The 17,567-nt window shown below is 51.8% G+C and overlaps 1 protein-coding gene across 3 annotated transcripts in view; it reads left to right on the forward strand.

The window, feature by feature from the left end:
- Positions 1 to 17,567, forward strand: part of SLC24A4 (solute carrier family 24 member 4) — a 135,379-nt gene that overhangs the window by 56,934 nt on the left and 60,878 nt on the right. The window contains exon 1 of one of the 3 annotated variants that reach the window (XM_053928570.1): positions 4,999 to 5,087. The exons of the other annotated variants lie outside the window; for them this stretch is intronic. The gene's annotated coding sequence lies outside the window, so the exon portion shown is untranslated. Of the gene's footprint in view, positions 1 to 4,998; positions 5,088 to 17,567 lie in introns of those variants that run through there. 3 annotated transcript variants of the gene reach the window in all.

Here is a 17,567-nt window from a genome sequence, read left to right on the forward strand (position 1 = left end):
CCCCTTTTTTATTACAAAATCTTTTATGACAAAATCATAAGCATGTAATTCTGGTAATAACAATATTACACTCAAGCACACCATATGACATTTTAGGTGGAATGTTCAAATTAAAACTCTAAATTATTACACCCACATAATTACCCTACCAACCACACCTGAGTGGGCGTTACTTCTGCTGGACCCTGTATATCTCAGTTGGGGAATCTGCAATTTGGAAATTTGTCTTTGGAATGCAGAGGTGTCTGTTCTCAGGATCCCACGGGACATTAGCCTCCCTCCGTGCCCAGCTCCTCCTGCTCCTGCTTGGCTTCTCCCAGCTGGGTGGCGTTGGAAGGAGACCCTGAGTCACCCTGTGGAGCGACCATCTGTGGCCGATTGATCGATCTTGGCCTGGAACTATTTGGGTGTCTGTGTGCGGCTTGAAAACAAGTATGTGATGAACCGGATGCAGCTTCCTTCACGCCCAGCCTAGTGTCCTTTCTCCTGTCCCGGAAGGAGGGAGACAGTCTGCCTGAGAGTAGTGGCCCAAGTGTCCTGGAGGAGGGGACAGTCTGTGCTCCAGGAGGATTTAAATTGGCCAAGGGGAGGGAGGATGTGAGCGAAGTGTGGAGGAGAGAGTGGCCGGAGCCTGCGTGCAGGACAGTGGTCAGGCTGGAGTGCAGGGCCCTCGAAGACACCCGCTGGTGAGGCTGGAATTGTCCAGGCAGGGCCCCGTTTCAGAAGGAACGAGGACGTCTCCAAATGTGCTGTTTGTGATTGTCTAGCATTGCAAGTTGGGGTTTCGTAAAAGTAAGAGCCCATCTGGTAGTGAGCCTTTGCCTACCTATATTATGTTTCTTACCCTGAAAGTAGAAGCCAATGATATACTGATACTTGGAATTCATAGAACAAGTCAGATTTGATTCCATCATGGTCCTGAGTCAGAAAACTTTACGCAGGTCCGAGGGAGCCCAGCCTGAGCCCTCACAGCTCCTCTCTGAGGACCAGCCATGCAACAAAAATAGGGGACGAGGGACCAAACCCTGAATAGGGGCCGCATCCACACCTCCTCCATCACAGCCCCTGCACCCTGGGCCCCAGCTCAGGGCTGGGCCAGCAGGGGGACACACAGCCCAACTAGGCCTCGTTTCTGTTTTTTAAATATCCCTGGTATTTGCATACTTCAGTTGATATAAACATTCAGATGAGTCATTGTGGTTGGTGAACTGGTAGTTGGAAGCCAGTTGGCAACAGAGGGATGATCCAGTGCCACACTGAGGGTGGCCTCATCCCCGGGACTGTAGGGGCCACCGAGGGCCTCTGAGGAATGGCCTGGCACAACCACAGCAGGGCTAACATGGGAGGCTGGCAGCAAGCTTTGCACCGAGTGCAGCAGAAGTGGGCATGTGAGAACCACTGAGGAAGAAAGTCAGGTAGGACTGGTGGAGATGGAAGAAGGAAGGGGCAAGAATATGGCCAGCCTCCGGGCCCAATCTCATTGGCATCTCCTCCTCCTTCCTGAAGCTTTCCTAACAGCCTGTGAGCCTTGGTCCCTTGCTTCCCAGGACCCCTAGCAGCCCGGGGCAGCTGGGATAGGTCCCCTCACATCTATCCAACTTGTGGGCTCACACATACACAGCCCTGTGATGCCAGCCAAGGTGGAAGGGGCATTGCTGTAGCGTTGGGCACGCTGGGCTGACCAAGGTGCAGAGAATCATCATTGAGAGAAGACAGCTACGCTAGATGGGGTTGCCATGGAAGGGACACTTGTCTTTCCTGCAGCGTGGCCTTTCTTACTCAGTGACTGCTTCCCTGTGATGAAATCCTCACGGGCAAAAACCATGTGATGTGCTTGGTAACTGTACAGGGTTTGCGGATGATCGAGTGACCCCCATCAGGGGGATTCCAGTGAGATCCAGGGTCTTAATGAACAATCTTAACCGAATCCTGCTGAGTCTTGTTGGACAACATTTAAATGCCTGCGGACTCATGAAATGCATGGGGAGAGCCCTGCGAATGTACTCAGGCTCAATTGATCTTCAAATGCATTTTCAGTCCTGTACAGAGTTATCTAGACCCCGGTTCTCTGAAAATAACTTGTTGTTAATTTCAGGCACACTGAGTTAAAAATGTCCCCCTGTGGGGTTTAAATTGCCACAAACTTGCTTATGCAGCTGGGTCTCACCTTGATTTTGACATCTACTAGGCAGAGAGGGATGAAGAGTTTCCGTCTGGCACGGCGGGCACCCACAGCTCCGATCTGTAGCAGCAGCCAGTTCTGATGTTTCTTTTCTCCAAGAAGAAGAGGTAAGACAAATATATCAAAGAAATGAGGAGAAGGCAGCTGGGTTTTCACAACATTTGGATAGAAAATAACATGATGTTACCGTTACTTTTCATGTACAAGGTGTTAACTGAGAAAGAATCAGTGTTTCATGTTTGGGCTTTTAAGTTAAGTGTTGCCCCGTGTTTCCATAGAAAGCTATCGCATTGCCTTCTGGGAGCAGCTGTGAATCCTTGAGGAGTCTTTAGTCACTTCCTTCTGCCGTTACACTGGGGAGATGGGGGCTGGAGCTCAGCTGGCCACCAGGGCTTTGCAGGGGCTGGTCATCTGTTCCCTTGGTACCCCCAGCACATTCTCCCAGGGAGAGTTTTTATCCCGTCAGTTAATTAAGACCGTTGCAGTGAAATTTGTGAATTGCAAAGGTAGTTGGAGAGGAGAGTTGAACGTAGCCCACAGAAAGCTTTGCAGAGAAGGAGGACTTGCCTTGTTTGAGCTGTGGATGCTGGCGGTCTGGGAGGGGAGGAGCGGGTAGAGCGCAGTTCTAAATAAAGTACCAGTGTGTTGGAACAGGTGCAGTTCTGTTAATGATCTGTAATTATGGAACCTCGATAAACTGGGAAAGACTTGGGCGTTGGCTCAGAGTTGGGGGACATCCACCTGCTCAGAGGACAGGTAAACCAGGGAAGAGGAGGCTCAGGGGGGCTTGACTGGGAAGCTCTGGCTGCAGTCACCTCCTTTGGGCCACACAGCATTGTGGCACCTTTTGCTTGTGGTTTTGAACCCAAGTTCCTTAGGACTACCCCTCCCTCCTAGTGGAAGTATTGAAATGAGTGTAACTGAGCACATAATCACCTACAAGAGACCACGTCGCAATTCGCTGTGAAGATAAGAAGTTAATTCAGCTGGTTTCATCTGGCAAGCCTAAGAGCAACCTGAGAACGTGGGTACCCTGTTTATCGTTGCCTTTTCTGGTTTATTTCTGCAGGCATCGCTCTTTAGGGGGAGACGCAGACTTTGCAAATGCAAGTTAGAAAAAGCTTTTGACAACACTCTTGATGCCTGGTGTAAACAAGGAGGTTTAAAGAGTTTATTGGCTTAAGGAAGGAAACAAATCATAGATCTCATTGGTGCTTTTTGCTGGTTCCCACTCCAGAGCAGGCATTGGGAAATGGAATGGAAAGGATTGTTTTAAAAAGTACTCACTTCCTAGCAGGAGGCAGTCCTACCAGCGGCATCGCCCTCCTGCTTCCCCAGGAGCAGGAGGAAACAGTGAAGAGACTACAGCTTCATCTCATGGTCTCAGAAGGAAAAGTCGGAAATTACCTACCTCTTACCGTTATTATTGCGCCCTGACCGGTGTGGCTCATTTGGTTGGGTGTCGTCCTGCAAAGCAAAAGGTTAGACTCCTGGCCAGGGCACGTGCCTGGGTTGCAGGTCCCCAGGTTGGGGCACCTACCACAGGTGGCCGATTGAAGTTTCTCTCCCTTTCTCCCTCCCTTTTCCTCTCTGTAAAAATAAATAAAAATTAAAAAAAGATTATTGCACCCCCATTGAGTGCCTGACACTGCTAGGAGCTGTTGGAGCCAAACAGAAAAATAAAATGCTGTCCTCAAGGAATCTATGCTTAAGGTCTAAGCTAAGAGATCACCGTCCACAGCTGTGCGGGCCATGCCCTGTGCACCCCTAGAGGGCGCCATTCCAATCATAGGCGTTGTTGATTTGACTCTGTTATGACAGTATTCCAGTAGGTGGGAGCAAAATGTCTTGAGAAAGGGCCACCTTTTTCCAGTTCTAGGCACCCTGTGGGCTGAATGGCCTGAAAGAGGAACAATCGCAGTGCAGTGTGACAGTGGCCAGAGTGGATCTGTGTGTGAGAGGCAGAAGGACTTTCTAGAAGGACACCTCCATGTGCCTGGGAGAGTCATGGAAAGCCCGCAAAGGGCGGTGCTCTGGACGGCTATCCCCCTGAGCACTGTTACACAGTGATAGGTATATAGCATCAGAGAGATCGTGTTCAACACCCAGGCGGCCTGGGTTCACATCCCAAATGCACCCTGTGCTGTGTGTGTGACCTTGGGCAAGTTGCCGAACCTCTCTGTGCCCTTTCTGAGTTGCTGCTAACTCTGCAGTTCCCCAGGATGTGTGTCCGCACAGCCAGGCAGATGGTTGGCGGGTATGAAGCGTGGGAAGCAGAGAGGCACCTCAGCCCTGTCTGTGGGGACTGATATGTTCGTGCCCCTCCCCCGCAACGCTCCCACCTTCTCCTGGGGTGTAGACCAGACAAAGCTCAGATACACCTGCTAATGACAGAACTCATTCTGTTTTCCTCTAAAAGCAATGCCCACAAAAACATGCAAATTCATCCAGGCCCCTTGCCTGGTTTCCTTGGACTGATAAGAGCGATGGGATGGATCTGTTCCACACATCTCAGCACTTTATAGTTTGCTGATTGTGGCCTTCAGATAATGTTTGTCATCCTTACTCTTGTTGCGAGGTACAAGGATAAAGCTGTTGAACAAGACTGATGTTCGCTGGAATAAGCAAACCGTATGTCATAAGCAAGACATAAAATTGGTTACCCTGCCTTCTGAAAATGCCTGTGTGAGCCAGGCAGGATTATTGAGCACTAAGTGTGGTCACAACTTTTACCGAGTGTGGTCATCCACTTCCTAATTGGGATGGTCCTGAAATACACAGAGTTGCATATCGGGAGTCTACCCTCGTTCCCTTCCCGAGTGTGCACCCCTGGAGGCAGCCATGAAGAACAGCCAGCCCTTCACGTCACCTAGATGTGTCCACACACCGTGATCGGCTAATAGAGGTGGGTGCTTCGGGACTGATCACGTGCTTGAAAGATCAGAAAATGTTATTCCTCTGAAGGCTGGTTAGGAAGGAAGTCACAGCAGTAACAGAGGAGCCCCCAGACCTCTGCAGCACCCCTAGGAGAAGGTTACCTCTCACTCCCACAACAATCTAGGGGGAATGTTCAGCTGGGAGTCTTCCGGGTGGTGATGCAGGGCCCCAGCTGCTTCCACATCGGCTCTGCCAGCTCCCCCGGGTGGCTTCCACGCCCCTGAGGCAGGTGAGAGTGTTGAGGAGACACACCGCTTCTGAAGCACTTGGGGACAAATGACACATGGCACTTGTGGTCTGGCTGAAAGAGTCCTCAGGGGCCAGTTTTCCAGAGCAACTCCACACTGGAAGGGGAGCCTCGATCTTTGGGAAGTTAGCCCCCTGCCCCACCCCTGCATCCAGAATTGGTTCAAACTGCAGCCTCTCTAAAGTTCAGAGAGGACTGGTTGGAATTGGGGGGCCTAATAACGGGACCTCATGAATCAGGAGAATTGCCCCCCGACTTCTCTGGGTAGAGTTCTGACCAGTCTTGAGCCAAATCTTGAAGCCAGGTCTTCTTTCATCTGTTTCTTCTTCCATTTCCTTCCCTGCAGACTCTGCTAAAACTCTGTTTGGGCGCTGCCCCCCACCCCCACACCAGCCTTCACGTAATGCTCTGTTCCTACATCCCCTTCCTCCCTTCTCTGCAGCCAGACCATGCATTCCTTCCGTGCTGCCGCCGGGCATTGTGGGGCAAAGCTGGGGGCGGGGCAGGGGGTGGCAATTTATACTAATATGGAGTCAGCTGACATCTCTTTTTCTCTGGGAAATAATTGCATTTTTAAAAGATGTTTGAATAAGCTTCGCTCTGGGTTTGCTGGAGCTTCTGTTCAGTGACTGTGTTAGAAAAGAGTAAGTTGGGTGAATTTAAACATAAAAAAAGCAGAAAAAACCAGTACTGTCCCTGACGCTCTGGGTCCTGTGCATGTCTGCCTCTGAGCAGACAGGAGTACAGTGAGTGATGACGTGCTCACCACCTGTGTATAAACCCCACTTTGCCGCTTGCTGTGTGACTGTGGGCAAGTTACCTAACCTCTCTGTGCTTTAGAATCAGCTATCGCAGAAATGTCTGCAATTCCTCAGGGGTGGTGGGTGCCCAGCCAGGCAGACTGAGTAGATCAGTTTACCCTCCAGCTGGGAGGGTATATCCCCTCCGGAGGACTGGCAGGATTTAAGAACGGGGCTTAGGAGCTGTTTGTGTTTGTAATAAAGAGGCAAACACGAACTCCAGTGGAAACTTTTCCATCAGCTCCTGAGTAAACAAGATAGCGGGTCAGCAGCTGTTTAGCAAGGCTTCCCTTCAGTGGTGTCCAGCCTTCAGCACTGATTACAGCGTTGTTTGCTGGGTGATTGGGTACAGCAGAGACGGCAGGACTTATATTGGGGGTTGGGGCTGTTCCTAGTGTGGATGCAGACAGAACTGCTTTCCAGTGAACCAGGGATGCTCGCATGGTACATGGATGCCTGATGCTGCTGCCGGAGAGAGCGAGTGTGTTTTGTTTCACATTCACAGGGGGGATGAGTCAGGGCAGAAGAAAAAGAGGTGGGGGGGGGGGCTAAATTGACCTGGGATTCGACTCTATTATTGTATCTGTTGTGGTTAAATTGAGTCTTCTGGGTTTATTTGTTGAAGGAAGTGGCTTACTTCGTTATTTACACGATTATCCCAGAATAGCAATCCATTTAGTGCCTATGTGTTGGAAACCACAGCTAAAGCTCGCGCATCTCCGCACTCGTGAGAGTTTCTGTCGCCTCGGAAGCGGATGAGGCGGGTTAATTGTTTTCAGATGATGGCTGTGAGGCGCCAGCCAAGATGGAAAACCTCCAGGTGTTGGAGCCAGGCCCGCCTGGCTGGAGGTGAGCTCTGGCTGCCCGCTGACAGGCTGAATGGCCTCAGGCGAGTCCCTTGGCCTTTCTGAGCCTCGGTTTTCTCATCTGCTGAATGGGGATAATGAGACCTTCCTTCGGATGGTAATTAGGATCAAGTAAGATGATGACCTACAAATGTTGCTTCCTTTATTTCTCTACCTGTGTTAACCACCATTTGCTTTACTCCGTCGTTCTGAAGCAGGTTAATCTTGACCTGTGCTCCCAACAGGAAGTGTCCCTGTGGGAAAATTCGGTTAGAGCAGATATATTTATGTAAGCATTTTCCTCACTGTGAGAACGTGGGGAATTTGGATTCCAGTTCGTGTGAATTGCAAGTCCCTACTGCCCGGACTGAGAGAAAGTCCTGGGGGCTAGAGCGTTCTGAGATAAGGAGCTGCAGGGAAGGAAATCTGGCCTGAAGACCATCTGGCTCAGTCTTGGGGTGAAGGGGATGAGCCGAGTGTGGGTGGGGCTTTGGCTGGGGTTTTGGCATACAGGGATGGGGCTGGGTCTGGGTGGCTTATGGGAAATAGCCCCTCGGCCAGTGCTGAGTGAAGTTCAGTCTCCTCAGGCCTTTCCCATCGCGGTCATTCAAGGTGTCCGGGGCACCGGGACACGGCAGTCCAGCAGGCTGATGTCAGCAGCTCCAGTTTTTGACTGGGAGCCTTGCTGATAAACATTTTGCATTTTATATGTATTATATACTGTACTCTTTACAATAAAGTAAGCTAGAGAAAGGAAAATGTTAAGAAAATTATAAGCAAGAGAAAATACATTTACAGCGTTTATTTTAAAGATTTTAGTCATTTATTTTTAGAAAGAGGGAGGAAGAAAGAGGAGAGAAATGGTGCGTGAGAGAAACATCGATTGGCTTCCTCTTGCACGTGTCCCTACTAGGGACCCGGCCCGTAACCCAGGCATGTGCTCTGACTGGGAGTTGAACCTGCAGCAGTTCGGTTTGCAGGACCATGCTCAACCAAGTGCACCATGCTGGTCGGGCACATTTACAGTGTTTACAGAGAAAAATCCACGTGTAAGTGGACCTGCACTGTTCGGATCTGTGTGGTTCAAGGGTCAACTGTACTCCCAGCCCCACACGGCCCCCTGGGTCCCCTTCCAGGCACCCCGACCTGCTCCACATCACCTCCCACCCCCAGAAAGGGGAGCCACTCCCCCGACTGATAACAGCAGAGGCTAGCTTTATAAGGACAGCTTTTTAAGGCAAGATTCCACAGACACCCACGTGTGTGGTGGTCTTGGTGCTGTTGGTTACACGGAATAGCAAGTGCATACTGAGCCCTCGCTCTGTGCTGCGCCATCCTCCACGCCATTTCCTAGACCGTCCAGCTCTAGCCTCTGAAGGATTCTACCAGGTAGGGACTCACATTAGGCCTGTTTTACAAACAGGACATCGCAGCCCAGGGAGTCGAGAGCCTTGCCCCAGGCCATACTACTAGTAAGTGGTGGGGCCGGAATTCCAGGCAGCAAAGGCCCCTTGCCCATGTGGTCTCTGTGTGGTGGTAAAGACCTCTGTCATCTGTATTGTCCCCTGAGAAAGCAGAATGACCAAAGCAATTGCAAATTTAGGAGTTCGATGAATAAAATAGAAATGTGTCCAAACAGGAGGTTCTGCACACTCCTGATGCTTGCACACGTGGGAGGCGTGTTCATTTCATGTTCCCTCAACACGTGTGAGTTTGAGCACCTCTTGGACAAGCTCTGTGTTCTACCCTCAGACCAAGAATCCCCTCTCTGGTCCTGCCCTTTCATATACAAATGAGGAGACTGGGCCCCAGACAGTGGAAGTGACTCCCAGAGGCCACCCATCCTGTGAGTGTCAGGGCTGGGACACAGACCCCCAGGCATGGACTCCTGTACAGTGCTCTTTTCATTCTGCCCTGCACCCCCATGAATCAGCTGCTCCATGCGCACAGGTCATGGAAACTCATAGTTGAGTATCTTAGAGCATCTGTTGGGTCGCGGGCCTGAGGGTCCCACACTACCCGTCCACATCCCCTCCCCAGCCATGGGATCAGGTTGAGACGCCCAGGGAGCCGCTGCTAATGGCCAACATTTTCCATGCCCAGCGTGAGGCCTGCCCCTTTCCCAGCCATCTCTGGGACCCGGTAATTCCCTTCCTTCATTTAGGTTCCTACCCAAACACAGTTATAACTGGCGTCCCACGAGCCCGCTGGAGCTGTCTCGGTTGTTTGTACGAGGCAGAACCAGGTCCCCAAAGCTCATGGGTTTTCAGAGCACTTAGTTGGTGGAGGAGGAAAATAAATCCATACTGCCTGCTGTTTCATTTCAGAGTTTCCTGCAGCTCAGACTGTTCGGCGTCCTGGGATTTTGTGCCTCCATTCTGCCACCAGCAATTATGAAGCACCTATTGCGTATGAGGGGCACTGTCTAGAGAGAAACCAGGGAGCTGCAAATGCTTTTAGACGAGGCCATTAGAGGACAAAGACAGTCCTCAAAGATGGGCACTTCATCACACGTGATTGCAAGAATAAGGCCTCTGACCTCCGGGGCTGCGTTCTAACAGCAGCTCCATGTCATAGGACTTTGGTTGCAAGTCACAAGAGCCTATCAGGACAGGCATGAGCAAGCAGTGGGGCATGATGAGCTCCTGAACTGGGAGGTTCAGGGCTAGCTTTAGATATGGCGGGATCCAGGGGTCACTGGTGGCATCAGGATTGGCTCAGCTCTCCTCCCTGCTGCTCCCTGCCCGGCCAGTCTCCCTACACACAGGGCCCCGGAAAGGATGGCCTGCATTTACCATGTCAGGGGTTGGCAGAAAGAAGCTTCTCCTTCCCCCAAGTTCCTGGGATTGACTCTTGGGCTCACTCACAGTCTCTGAACCAGCCCTGTTGTAGCCCTGGGGAGCAACCAGCCCCACTCAAACCACAAAGACCTGAACCGGAAAGGGGTGTTACCCCAAAGAGGACCGGGGTTCCTAGGGTGCTGGGCAGGCAAAATGACAAAGGTTGATTCTGTAGACCGCCCAGCACTCTGAGGAGCTGGCTCTGGTATAATCCGGCTCTTCCTGGGTCAGGCTGACCTGCATTGGGCCGGACACTTCCATCCTCTCGTGCAGAGCGTGTGGCCACAGCTCACAAGTCTTCGGACCCCTGCTGTCTCCAGGTCAACATCTGTCCAGATTCCTGGTGTCACCACGCCCTTGACACAGGCTCTGCCCCCTCCCTTCCCTCAGTCTTCCATCCTGGGGCTCAGGTGGCCACAGCGTTTGTGCATCTGTCCCCCCCTTTCTGTCACATATAGTCCAGCAGCTTCTGCCTGAGGCCCTTGTCCCCTCCATGTACGCACCATGCTGAACAACAGTTCTGAAACAGGCACCAGCACACTGCAGCCTGCGGGCCAAATCCAGTTGTGTGTGGATGGCTATGAGCTAAAGCTAGTCTCTAGATTTTTGAACGAGTGGGAAAAACTTAAGAATAATCATTTGTGACACATGAAAGTTGCGCGGCATTCCTAGTTCAGCAAACACAGATAAGCTTTATTGGAACTCGGCCACGCCCACGTGTTTATCACGCAGGTCTGCTTTCATGCTACGGCAATGGCGTTGAGTGGTTGTGGCACAGAAAATGTGGCCGGCAAAGCCCAGAACACGTACCCTCTGGCCCCTCACCGAAGTAAGTTTGCCGATTGCTGGTTTGAAATGCTCTAGGCCTGTCATTCCGCCTCAGCTCCTGACTGCCCAGAGCTCCAAGTCTCCTGGGCTCCCTCCCACCTTCCTGCCTCAGCATCCAGTTCGTTCCTTTGCCTAGAAAGCCTCTCCCCTCCTTCCTGGGGAGAATCCAGGAAATCCTCTAGAGCCCAGCTGTCTCATCCCCTGCTCCCCGCTGAGTCATCCTTTCTGAGTTAGACTTAATCATTCTTCCCCTCCTGTCACTCCAAAGCTCTGTCGAAGCCCCTCCCTGCGCCGTTGAAGTTGTCGCTGCCACCATCCCCTGTGCGTCAGTTTCCCCTCCCGAGCAGGCTGCAGGCGCTGCCTGATGCATCCTGATGCCTTCACGGCATAAATCCTCCTGGTGGACGGTGCTTGACGGAAGGAATGGTCTGGGAGCGGCTTCTGTTCCAGAGATAAACCTGCTAGTTTTATGGGAACACACACATTGGAGAGCGGCAGCTGGCAAAATAAAACTAAACAGAGCCAGAACACACCGGGAGGCCTTGTCTTTCTGCACCGTCCATGGCTAAGATAGGCAAGCCGTGTGTCCTGACTGAAGGGTGTGAATTTAATGAGACTTTAAGGAGACCAGGTCTGGGGTGGGGGAGGGCAATAAGGGGAAGGGGGGAAACTCAGGGAATGCTGTGGCATGTTCCTGGCCCCCCACTTTGGGCAGAGCATTCTGGGAGTATGGAGGGCCTGTGTGGAACAGCATGTGGGCCGGTAGAGACACTAGGTGTGAGAGGCGGAGAGTGGGCAGGTGTCCATGAACAGGAGGCAGAGGGAGGCAGGCATCGCTGTTCAGTGGACAGAGACAGCGGCCACCATTTTAACTCACTTGATTCCCTAGACCAGCGTTTCTCGACCTGGACGCTGTTGGCATTTGGGGCTGTACAACTCTTTGTGATGGAGGCTGCCCTGCGCAGTGTAGGACGTCTAGCCGCTTCCCTGACCTCTGCTCGCTGGATGCACGTCGCCATGCACTCAGGGGTTTTTGTCACTTTTAGGCCCTCCGTGTGATGTTCATTCACCATGTTGGGCAGCGACTTTTCCTCGGAGTGTGCATGTGTACATGGAGGACAGTGCTGGACCCTCCATGGAAAGGCAACGATTTGCTTCTCCTTGGAGCGAGCTTCCTGGCTGCTTTTGGGGTAGCCCACCCTTGTGGAGACTTGCATTGCCCAGAATTCCCAGAGGAAGGGCTGGAGCCCTGCTTTCCCGTCCGTCTTCCCAGATCGTTCTCCAACACTGACAGCTTTGGAGCCAGAGGTCAGGCCGTGTGCTGTGCCTTCCCTCTGCAAACAGGCCGTCCCTGCAAACAGGCCAGAGCCCGGGATGGCTTCTTTTTGCAGTGGAAGGCAGAGGCCCTGGCCTCCCATCCTGTGGCCCAGAATTGGCTTGTCGTCAGTGATGGAAGATACAGGAGTCTAAATCCTAACCCTTGAAGTCTGTGGAGACAGTGAAATCCCCACCACCTGTTCCGGGACACAGTGGTGCTTGGTGGGCATATTGTGGGGGGGAGGGGTGCATGGTGGAACACGGCGGGTGAGAAGGGGCAGCGACCTCCATAGTGTTGCCACTTTAAGTACAAAGTATTTGGTGGAGAATTCGGAGCATTGGGCAGGTGAGTCGGGGCAGAGCGAGGCTGGCGGGAAAGGAAAGAGTAAAACCGAGCTGAGAAACCATTGCGGTCAGGCCCCTCAGTGATCCCCTCCTGCACTCCTTGCTGAGCAGGTTGCTGGGGCCGCCTGGCGGAAGAGCAGCAAGTGGCATGGCCCCAGCTCCCCGGACTCCCCGCCCTGTGTGCATTGTCTGATTCCTTACTGCCTCCTGAGTCTTAATTTTGTTGGTGCTTTTGAAGAGGGAGGATGGTCCCAAGAAGAGGTCTAAGGGGAACAAAGGCCACAGGTGGAGGAAGGTTCGAGAAGCGAATGTAGCTCACCTTTCATTTTGTCCTTGGAGTCGATGGACCTCCTGCTTGTGACAAGCTACAATAGCAGCCTCCTGAAGCCTCACAGTGCTTTGTGGAAACTAAGGAGCTAAGAAATCTTCCACAGACTCACAAAGGAAAGCCAAGAATGAAGTCCAGGCCCTAGTGATTCTTTGTCAGGCGTGTTTTTTAACAGAAGCCAAGGATGAGAATAAGCATAGAACTCAAATGGAATTAGGCAGATGTTTTCGTTCTGAGATCATAGGAAAGAGGAACTGTGTGTCCAAATTACAGCTGTCAGTTACTCAATGACTGTCTGCCCTACTATGTGCAACATACCTGGAAATACATCCTGCCTGCCAGTTTCTTCTTTTCCACCTATGGTCACCCTATTAGCCAAACTAGAGCGGCAGGAGGGGCCATTAGAAGTGTGTTGACGAAGACCACGTGTTTACCTGGCCGGCGCTCACTGGGACACTGTGGGCAGCATGCGAGTGGCTTTGGGAGAGGAGGAGCTATTCTTTCCCTTCTAGGAGCTCCCAGTGGGCCTGCCCGGCTCGAACTAATGAGTTCAGCCCCTGTTTGTGCTACATCCTGGCCCAAGACCTCTTGCCTTGGATGACTCGGTGGCCTAGTGGGGGATTCAGTCTGGGAAGAGAGGCAGGACTGTGCCAGACACACTGAGGGGAACCCGGGGGTAGGGGACGTATGCGGGGGTGACCCAGTCCACGGCTTTGGGCTGTCCCGCAGTGACAGCAGCGTGCATGGCAGTGGCCGGCATGGGCCACCTTCGTGGGTGTGAACCCAGGCACTGTTACGTGTTCATCCATGCATGAAGACCGAGGGCGAGGACACCAGAGGGAGCCCTCAAGTTCACCAGTGTTGCTACACACACACACACACACACACACACACACACTCACTCACTCACTCACTCGCACACCCCTTTCCTACCATGGGGGAGCTCGATGCATCTGTCTTCGTGGGTGTATAACGTAAATACAGCAAAACAGAGTTTGAAGTGTACGGTTTGAGTTTTGACTAATGTAGACAACATGTCACTACCACGCAATCAAGATCTAGAACATTTCCGACACCCCAGAAAGTCCCCTGTGCCCTTTTCTCATCAGCCCCTGCCCCAGAGGCTCTGACTTCTGTCCCCGTGGTCAGTGATAGCGGTGCATGGACAGCACGATGCCATCACGCCATCCGTACTCCCGGGCCAGACTCTCTCAGGGGCCAGGTCTTTAAGCTTCGGTCTTCAGTGATAAATTACGGACTTCAACATTGCTGCCACAGAGACAATGGAACCACATTACAAAGTACATGGGAGGGAGCCATGAAAGGGGGTCTGCTTCGGGTTCCTCCGCTGGTGACAGCCACCAAAACGGTTTTGCTGTGTTTGTTTCCTGTTCTTTTCATTTCCTTATTTGCTCATAGCAGCAAATAAACCACAAGGGAGTTTGCGTGTTGCTTTTTTCATGTATGGTAAGCTCTTTTTCCCACATCTGGTGTTTTTAATTCCCATTTTTAGTAATTCTCCACCTAAAACGTGCCTCAAGGGTGGGGCTTTGCCTATTTCATTCCCTGATGTTTCCCAGCATGTAGAACCGTGCCTACACTCAGTGGGAGGTGGGGGGGGCTGCCCATGATGGTCCGTGGGAGGACCAGACGAGTGTATCCCAACGAGTTGGCCATTTTCCGTGTTAGTGGGCAGTCAGTGACTCCCAGTGTCTTACCGTTAGAGGTGATAAATATCTTCAGACATATGGTCCCCCCTGCCCTCCATGTTTTGAATGACACCCTGAGAGCAAATGCCAATGATGAATTGTTGTGTCAGAGAAAAAACATTTTCTGGCTCTTGATGCACAGTCAAGTGCTCCGTAGAGCTGAATTACCCAGGGATGAGCCTTGGGTCTGCCACTCACTTGCTGTGTGACTTTGGACAAATCACCTAACCTTTCTGTACCCTACTTGTCCCATCTGTAAAATGGGTCTAAAGATAACGTTTCACGGACTCATCATGAGGGTTAAATGTAGTAGGCCCTGCACGTGTATTTGATATTATTTATGTTGTATACATGAAACATCATGCTAAGAAAAGTTGCTCCTTCTTTGCCAAATGGAAACGGCTTCTCTTCAAAATCACTGGGCTTTTGAGAACTCAGTGGCACTGTGTGGGGCCCGCTGGCACCGAGTTTGGCTGTTGTGAAGCAGACAGGAATCTTCGTTACTAAATCACTTCAGATCTATTACATGAATTCTTTATGGAACGTTCTCGCTGGGAGCCATCTCAGAGAGGTGGGGAAGACGGATGAGTAAATTGTCCGCATGCCACGTAGACGCAAAACTAAAGGTTGTTGCTAATTGTGGAAATAGACAGCCCAGATGAGAGCAAACCCCCGGTGCTTGTTCAGAGTTTGCTACAGTAAGGGAGTCGGCCACCCTCCCTCGTGTTTGGCAGAGACTCAAAGGCAGGCCGGGGATTGGGGGAGCTTTACAGTGGAGAACAGGGCTTCAGGTGTGCCCTGGTGGGAGGTTGCTGAGCTGGGGAAGCTGGAGGCTGGCCAGCTAGAAGTGGGGCATTGTTTGTCCTTGGTTTGGGCAGTGTATTCATTTCCTGGGGTTACTGGGTGGCTGTAACAAATTACTACAAACTGGGTGATTTACAGCAACACCAGTTTATTCTCTCAGACTTCCAGAGGCCAGAAGTTCTGAGATGGAGGTGTCAGTAGGGCTGGTTCTGCCTGGAGGCTCCGAGGAGTGTCTGCTCCCAGTTTCCACTGGCCGCCTACAGTCCTTGGCTTGTAGCCACGTCACTCCGATCTCTACATTTGTCATTACATGGCCATCTTCTCTGTGTGTCCCCTTCTCTTCTCATAAGGACCCCAGTCATAGGATTTAGCACCACTGGAATCCAGTGCGACTGCATTTTAACTTAGCTAATTGCATCTGTAGAGGCCTCGTGGTGTGGACGGAACTGTGGCCCCTCAAACTCCACGATTGAAGCACTAACCCCCAAAGGGATGGCACCAGCATTTAGAATGGGAAACCAAAGCCATTCTCAGCGTGTTATGCAGAAAGGACTAAATTCAGGGACTTGGTGCTCACAAAGTTGCAGGCAGGGCCAAAGGAGCAGGAGCTGGAAATGGGGTGATCAAATCCAAAAACCTCCCACGTGGGGATGAGGAAGTGGACGTTCTTGCCAGGAGAGCCTCTCAACACCTTCATCTCTATAATCTGGGTGGCCCCCAGAGCACCAGCCTTTGGGGTTCCTGCAGAGGAGGGGTCCCCTAAGAGACTAGGCAAGTGAGAGTGTGGGGTCAAAGAAACCAAGTGAGGCCACTCCAGTGAGGAAGGTGGGACCCACAGACCCACAGCAGGGTGGGTAAATCCTGATGCGTTTGCTAAGTGCAAGAAGCCAGACCCAAAAGGCTACATATTCTGTGATTCCATTGGTGCGACATTCTGGAAAAGGCAATCTGTAGGGAAAGGAAACACCAGTGGTCGTCAGGGGTTGGGGTGCTTGGGAGGCTTTGACTGCAAAGTGGCAGATCAGGGAATTTGGGGGTGATGGAGCTACACTGTCTCAGGTGTGGAGGTAGATACACAACCCTGCATTTCTCAAAACCCGGAGAAGCGCACGCAACAGAGAATGACTTTTACTGTGTACAAGATAGATGGGAGGATGAATGGGTAGACTGATCATTCATCCATGCACACATAGGAGCTGGTCAGTTTTATTAAATGTCTCAAGGAAGCCGGGAAGATGAGTGACAGGTTGCCCTGGACCCATGGGATAGTGGCCTAGACCTCTATAGGGGCGGGTCCTGGGCCGTTGGTGGAACTGAGCTGCAAGATGCAGTGTGCAGTCCTCCTTTCGAGAGCACAGCCTCGCCAGGGCCCTTTGGGCTCTCGGGAATACAGAGCCTGCTCCTGGGAGAAACGAGTCCTGAGCCCGAGATGTGTGCCTGTGGTGGGTAAGATGCTCAGATGAAAAAGACCTGGTATGGGGTAGCCTCCCACCCTGGGTTCTTCTCTCACCTGTGCCACACCGTGGTTGTGTGACTTTAGGTGAATCCTTTAGCCTCTCGGAGCCTGTTTCCCCATCAATAAAAATGGGAATAATGATCTTCTTAGAATTGACCAAGTAGATTGAAGGGCTTCAAATGTTAGTACCGCAGCCATCAAACTTGGCCGTGGGCGCCACTCTCTCCATGGGCTTGCTGCCTGCTCTGCCTCCGCAGCCAGTAACCCCTGGCTTGCTCACCCCTCACCAGCACAGCGAGCTTCTCACCATCTCTCGATGGCTTATTTATTTGTCCATCTCCCCCACCAACCCCCTCAAGGACACACCTGCAAGGCACTGTGCCTGGAGCCTAGTAAATGCTCCAGAGACATATATTGGCATGCACTGTTTCAAAATCAGGGTATTTGCCATCCTGATAACCTGCCACTTTCGGAATACTTTGGCTTTCTCTGAAAGTCAAATCACCCTCCTAGACAAGGTGCTGCCAGGCCTGAGGATGTCCCCAGATGCACCTGTTCCCAGAGAGAGTCCAGCACCTACCGTGTGGGTGCTCAGTAAATACTTGTTGAACAAACTAATACATTCGGGGAACTAGCAGAGGTGTTGGCAAAAGGGCAGACCCTTGAAAGGACAATGCTACTTCAGCGTTCCTGAAATATAATGGTGTGTCCCATGCAACTTTGTGCGTCAACCAAAAGGGTCAAGTGTGTCCTGAGGGTCTCGTTTATACAGTGTTAGAGAACTCGTTAGCTGGTGGTGGGGAAGGGGTGGTCACAGATGCTTTTGTGCCTGGGGATCTATGGCTTCCCCTCCGCCGTCCAGGAAGGCAAGTGGTAGGAAAGACCCCCACTCCTATTTTCTGACCCGGCACACAGTTGGGGGGTGGGGC

Source organism: Desmodus rotundus, chromosome 7 (genome assembly GCF_022682495.2).
Source record: "Desmodus rotundus isolate HL8 chromosome 7, HLdesRot8A.1, whole genome shotgun sequence".
Lineage (NCBI taxonomy): Eukaryota > Metazoa > Chordata > Mammalia > Chiroptera > Phyllostomidae > Desmodus > Desmodus rotundus.